Source organism: Adiantum capillus-veneris, chromosome 19 (assembly GCF_014529385.1).
Source record: "Adiantum capillus-veneris isolate H3 chromosome 19, ASM1452938v2, whole genome shotgun sequence".
Lineage (NCBI taxonomy): Eukaryota > Viridiplantae > Streptophyta > Polypodiopsida > Polypodiales > Pteridaceae > Adiantum > Adiantum capillus-veneris.
Window position 1 is genome coordinate 77,203,815 of NC_140949.1, and position 7,233 is coordinate 77,211,047.

Below are 7,233 nucleotides of genomic sequence, written 5' to 3' on the forward strand. Positions count from 1 at the left end.
GCTGTAGCATTTGCCTTGGGAATCTCTGGTTCCTTTTCATTGTCTCCTTCTACATAGTCCCAATAACCTTTTCCTTTTAGGAAATTTGTTATTCTGAACTTCCACGCAGGGTAGTTATTTTTCTCAAGCTTCTCAGTGAAAATCTGACTGAAACCATTAGACATCTTGAAGCACTAAGACAAAATAGTTGCAATCTGCAAAAACTTGCAAATCTGCTTAACCTGCTATTGTGGTACCTGTAACGCTTTCTACACTCAACGAGTGTCCACAATCAAGCGTACATACAACCACTATACTTGTACAGTAAATATCTGTGTACTGCGAATGAAGGGATTGTGATGCTCTTGCTCTCTTAGCCTCTCTTGCCTGCACCAGGCTCTGATACCATGTAAAGAATGAGGATGCAAGAGAGCTAGTGAAGACAAGCACACAATACACAGAGATGGAAAGCTTCTTCTTCTTCACACAGAAAAGAGAATACAAAATGACTAAGTGCTAAAACTGAAAAGTAGAACATATGTACATGCGGCACTAAGTCTCAAATCGCTAGAAGCGTACTAGGCTGGCACTATAAGTGTAGTCTAGCTATAGAATCACTAGCAGAGATCCTCCGTGTCGGTCACCTAACGCGCCAGTGAATAAATGTCGTAAGTGGCCAAGACCCGTAGTGGATGCCAGCTCAAGATGTAGAGCTCGACATCTCAACATTTGTTAAGTGAATTTCTATTTTAAAAATTCTTTTTGAATTCACTAATTTTGGTTTCTTGTTTTGAAGATGACATCAAGGAAAAGTGGGATCCTCTTTGGATAGAAATCAATGAGGAGTATGAGTTGTAGCTCAAAAGCCAACCAAGGTTTGCAGATCTGTCAGACCACATGTTTTATGTTTGGGAGGGCAACCATCGCATGCTTGCATGGACTGAAGCTATCAAAGAGAAGTTTTCCCCCTCAAAGGAGAGACATTGTAGGGTCCTTTGTACTATCATAGATCCCACCAAGGTTCCTGAGATTGCATTGCTAAGTAGCTTGCAACGAATGAATGTGTGAGTATCTACTAAAGCATATATCTTGTTGTTGAATACTTTATTATGGAAACAAATCAATATGGGTTTTTGTAGTATGAACATGCATGCTTTGGTGGCCACTCACATACGGGATGAGATTGTGAACACCAATCACATATGTGCAACTGAACATGAAAGCTACCTAAAAACTCTCCCCGACAAAGACCAAAAACTAATTGCATCTGTGCGAAGAAAGTATGCTAAAGGTGCAGAACCTTGGTATCCATTCACACGACGCTACCTTGGCATGCTAGTTTATGATGTGAGTTTTATTTTTTTTTGCTTGCAAATTATTTTAAAGTCATTTCAATAACTCTTAGACAAATTGGTTTCTTTTTTAGATTCAAATAACTAAAGAGAAAGAGTCTAGATTGACTCAACTCAAGCAAGGAATGCCTGTAGAGGATGTGAAGAAGGAGGAGAAGAGCATTCATCGATAATACATAAATATCAAGAACGCATTGGAAAGGTACACTTCACCAAATAATCAAGCAATAGTCATTGTGTTCATTGGTGTTATGGATGTGAAGTAAAACTTCATGCTCTTTGTATTGTGTTGTAGCTCTTGAATATTTTGGATCCCAATCTTGGGACAGACTGGTTGGCAAAGATTATGTCACTCAAATGGGGACATGACAGCTGGGCAACTTTAGAGAAGCTAAACTTGATTGCACTCCATGATGCCCCTATGCAGAATAGAATCCAATGGGTTTCATTACTCGAGTCTGATAGGATCACGATGACTGCTTTTGGTTTGAAGAAAGGAGATAATTTGTTTCGACAGTGAGTATAATTTACTAGTTATTTAATGTTTGGCTTGCTTTGTCTAAGAAATAATATTTGTTGTGGTGTTTTGCTTTTTTAAAATTTGTAGTTGGCTGCGTAGAGAGGGCTACCTTGCTCGTGTCTATTGGAGAGCAACACAACTTTTTTTGGACAATTCAAATGTGCCAGGAGGGGCACCATTGCCACATGAATGCACATTGGGGTTCTACTTTGATGAAATTAAGTTTGAAGCTAGGCCTTTTCTCTATCCTTTGGAGGTTTCTTTGGAGGCCAAAAGCAAAGATGTAGAGAAACAAGCACTCAAGAAAGTTGATACTTTTCGAATGTCAGCTCAACGATTGGATTATAGGTTTGTAACAATTTTGATCTTGCTTTGTATGTCGAGTCATGTGTTCAATGTTTTTGTTTCTTGTTAGGTTTTTGTCACTTTTGGTTTCAAAGGGGATCTTGCCAACTCTCCCATTTGTGGTGAGACAGTGGGCACAAACTGCATCAAAGGACACATATATGTACCCCCCTAGCATGCCCACTTTGACAACATGGGAGAGAGATACATGTCCATGGTGGTTAGATATGGTGCAGGGTCACATCCTTGAGAGAGAGAAAGAGCTTCGAGAAAACATGCTTAGGGATGCAGCAACAGAGGCGAGACAACCACCACCTGCTACTTTAGAGGCGAGACAACCAGGTATGCTTATGTCATTCTTTAACTTTTATGTTTTCATGGTGTTGATTCTTGTAGGTTCAAAAACTATTGTATATGTCTTTTAAGGTGCCCACTTGTCTAGTGAGAGGATTGGAGACTGTGGTTGATACCACTATTGTGAAGGATGTTCTAGAGCATGGTAAGTGTCGGAATGTTTATTGTCGACTTTTATTAATACTTTCTGAAAAAGTTCACATATCATAAATATGTTGTCGCAGACTACTCGGGCTTGAATGTTGTTAGGAGGAGCATACAATTTGTCTATGTTTTGGAGTCTCCTTTGCGTTACCCAATGCTTCTTGTTGATACATGATGTATTGCTATTGTTGGCGATTACATTTCTATCGCTGAAAACTATAGAGAGGGTACTTGCAATGCATCGTGGAATCTTGTGCATCAATATATGTCTCGAGTTCACTCAAGCGATGTGCCATACACTCGTGGGGGAAAGTCTGTTTCGTGGGCCGCAGATTTTGTCTTCTCGGATCTTCCTTTTGGTGGATTGCATATTGGTTCTTCTTCTCCATCTCGTTGGGATATTTTCACTGAGGAGCATGTACGATCTGCTATCCATTTGACTTTTTCTATACTTGCAGATTCTGGATGGCTACTCATTATGGCTTCTACTGCAGGTATTTGTGTTGTGTTTGATTACTTGCATTAATATTATTTCATAATATCGATAGTTTTTTCTTACAAGAACCTATGAATAGGAGAGGTTATTGGATGGGTGGAGAGGTTCTGTCGTGCTTTAGAGATGGTGGTACATCGTCGCATTATAGTGCTCCATCATAGTCCATATGGATATGTTGAGAGTTTATCTGGTCAAATTTAGGTATTGTTTTCACTTTAGTATTGTATAGTTTTGTCGAGGCTCTTTCTTCAATGTTTCTTCAATGTTGTGGTTTTGTAATTTGATTTGCAGTGCCAGTGCTCTATGCTACTTATGGTACACAGGATTGGGATGCAGCTAGCATGATTTGTGGCTGAAAGCACCACTATGTTCTCTCGCTTGGGTATCCAGCCTTCAGATTTGTTCATGACACACCATTTTCCGGAGCCTTCCTTAGCTAGATCAGGATCAGGGATGCCTTGGCGGGGTGAGATGGAGCGGAGCCAGGCTTTTGTTGCAGCTTTTGTTGAGCTGCTTTGTCGACATGGAGGTATTTTTTTGGAGCTTGGGTGTGGCACAACTCCTGTTTTGGCTTCATGCTTATCATCTGAACGAGCATGTGCTGCGCTTGACACCGATGAGTCTCTTATTAGAGACTATGTGGTTCCCTTGCTTGCCCTAAAAAGCGAAGCCAAGAGGAGGCATCTACCTCTCTAGATGTTGAGGATGAGGGTGATATGCCATCGTGTGTCGACCCTTATGATGACTAGTGAGACTTCGCTCCTACTATGACATTGACATTACTTTTGTGTTTTTGATCTTTATGTTGTGTTTCACTTTTTGGCATTTATGTATCTTGCGTAAGAATTAAGTCTAATGTTATTAGATCCATAGATTAAATTTTGATTACATGCATAATAACTACATATACTTTTGTTTGTTTGTGGAAGTGCATTGCCAATTTATGCAGAAAGAGCGGCTCAAAGAATGGCAAAGGAATTGAGATACGACTTTCGTATCTGTGAAACGTGTCATAAACGCGATGTTTTCAATGATGAAGAATTCGACTCCTCATAGAGTCTAAGAATTATTAGCGAGTGCTTATGATGTAGAGTTTAAGTATTGACAAATGGACATATCATTCCTTCTATGATTTTGAAAGTGAATATTTTGAAATCCTCATGTGAGGTGTCCATTGGACCATGGTTAGTTTGAAATTTTCTTCATTTTACAAAGGAAGCTTTGTCCAAATTTTTTTAAGAAAGGCTCTTGTATTAATGATTTGACAACATAATTTGTATTATGGATAATACATAACATTGTCAATTGATGAGACGAATGCGACTCCTTCAAGAATCTAGAGAATTATTGGCAGTGTTTGTGATGTAGGGTTTAGTTATTAACAAATAAGATAGTGTTTGTGAAAATGTAGCTTGTTGAGTTCATTTTCTTGTATTATGATTCACTTCCCTATTTTGTTTTCTCTGTGTTTTTGGTCTTTATGTTATGTTTCACTTTTTGTCATTTATGTATCTTGCAAAAGAATTACGTTTAATGTTATTAATGAGATCCATAGATTGAATTTTGAGTGCATGCATATTGACTACATTCACTTTTGCTTGTTTGTGGAAGTGCATTGCCGATCTATGTAGAGGCAGCGGCTCAAAGGATGGCGAAGCAATTGCGATACGACTTTCATATCTGTGAAACGCATCATAAACACAATGTTTTCATTAATGACGGATGCGACTCTTCATAGAGTCTAGAATTATTATCGAGTGCTTATGATCTAGAGTTTAAGTATTGACAAATGGACATGTCATTCCTTGTATGATTTTGAAAGTGAATATTTTGAAATCCTCATGTGAGGTGTCCAATGGACCATGGTTAGTTTGAAAATTTTTTCATTTTACAAAGATCACTTTGTCCATTTTTTATGGAATTCTCTTGTATTAATGATTTGACAACGTAGTTTGTGTTATGGATAAACATTAAGTCATTGATGAGACGAAAGTGACTCCTTAAAGAATTTAGAGAATTATTGGCAAGTAATTGTGATGTAGGATTTAGTTATTAACAAATGGGATAGTGTTTGTAATACTATAACTTGCTGAGTTCATTTTCATGTATTATGATTCACTTCCTTAATTTGTTTGCTCATATCTATGTTCGCTCGGAAAATGTTGCTCGGGGTATGGTAAGACTCCAACTGGATCCTTCTCCATGTAGATGTAGTGGAAGCTCATCCCAAAGGGTGGACACATACAGATACAAATTAAGATATCGATTTGTAATGATCAAAGAACAAATTTTTGATCTAAATGACATTATTATCCATTAGATGCAGAATGTTGTACTGATGTACATGAAATGTTTGACATCTAGTTTAAAATATTGTTATTTAATATATTATGTTTTATGATTCTTTAAGTATGGTTTAATTATGAAGGGATTTTCATACTTAAACACACACACGCATAATAATGTGTGTGTGTGTGTGTGTGTGTGTGAGAGAGAGAGAGAGAGAGAGAGAGAGAGGGTTGAAATCATGGTTTTGTGGTACAATATGCAATGTCAAGGACACTACTTTTTTGGGTAGAAAATTATCCTTTTTTGAGGAAGTCTTTTTTATCTACTTTATTGGGAAAAAAAATTAATCTTTTTTTGGGGAATTCTTTTATGTCCAAAAAAAAACGTTTGGTTTGTAACAACATAGTCCTATGTAATGATTATAGATGACTCGTGGTCTCTCTCTCTCTCTCTCTCTCTCTCTCTCTCTCTCTGTCTTTCTTTATTTCTTACTTGTTCCCGACATAGCCGATTCTGTAGTTGTAGCTCTTTACCTCTCTACACTACTCACACTCTTTGGAGCATGGAATTCACAGATTGACCAGAGAATACAATTGGTTATCCTAGCGAATATGCAAGGCTGCGTAAACATGGATAATCCTCAAGGCATGGAACTCACAACTACTTCTCCTGGCATGGTGAATGAGCAAGGATGTCCAAACAGGGATTGGACTACTATGCAAGGCTACCTAAATAGGGATTGGACTATGGTGTAAATGCAAGTGTTCACAGCATGGACACCGCTTCTATGCGTGAGTATTGGGCTGTTAAGAAACGAGAACAGAGAAGGAAAGAAAAAGAAAGCAGCAGGTTGCAAGATCCATCTTTAATGGATGAAGCCAAATCAAGAAGGCATATTTGTTCAACTATGGCAAAATAGTTTGGTGCACGCAGACACTAGGGACTACAAGAAGTATCTAGACACAGTTATTCCAACAACTCTTGCTTCATCCTACTTTTAAGGATCTACAAACATCAAAAGCTAATGTTGAAAGAACTCTTCTATCTAACATCCGTAATACCCTCAGTCAGTTCAAGGTGCCCCGCTCAATAGATGAGCTCTTCTTGAAGAGATCTTCTTTGATGATGGTAATGAATAATACTATTGGCACAACACAAATGAACCATACAAGGATAGCATGCGTTTTGGGTGTTCATCGGAGAAACATTACTGCAGGTAGTTATCGTCTTGATATTAAAGATGATGACAATGCATGTGTGTGTGTGTCTGAGAGAGAGAGAGAGAGAGAGAGAGAGAGAGAGAGAGAGAGAGAGAGAGAGAGAGAGAGAGAGAGATGAAGAGAGAGTGACAAAGAGAAAACAAAAATGAAAATTTATTTTAAATGTCTTGAAAAGACACAAATGGTATACGAGACCTTGAAAATTGATAGACAGAGAGAGAAAAAACATTTTGGAGAGTGAAAGAGAAAGAATTCTTGGGGGGGGGGGGGGGGAGAGAGAGAGAGAGAGAGAGAGAGAGAGAGAGAGAGAGAGAGAGAGTTCTATTATCTTTCTTGGAGGTCAAATATGACCTATGGGACCAAATGAGCATGTCACATGGTGTGAGTGGAGGTCATAAGTGACTCTCAATGCTCAAAAATGGCTGAAATAAGCATCACAATAGAGAGTCCACATCGTGGTTGGGAGAGGAAGGTATGTAGGGTGAGCTCATGGCCGAATATATGGGGAAAAGAGTACCTAATGTGGTCAAAAGA

At 38.4% G+C, this 7,233-nt stretch overlaps 1 pseudogene; it reads left to right on the forward strand.

Moving 5' to 3' along the window:
• The first annotated feature begins 1,311 nt into the window (after nucleotides 1-1,311).
• LOC147434268 (uncharacterized) lies at nucleotides 1,312-3,939 on the forward strand (annotated as a pseudogene).
• Nucleotides 3,940-7,233: the final 3,294 nt, after the last annotated feature.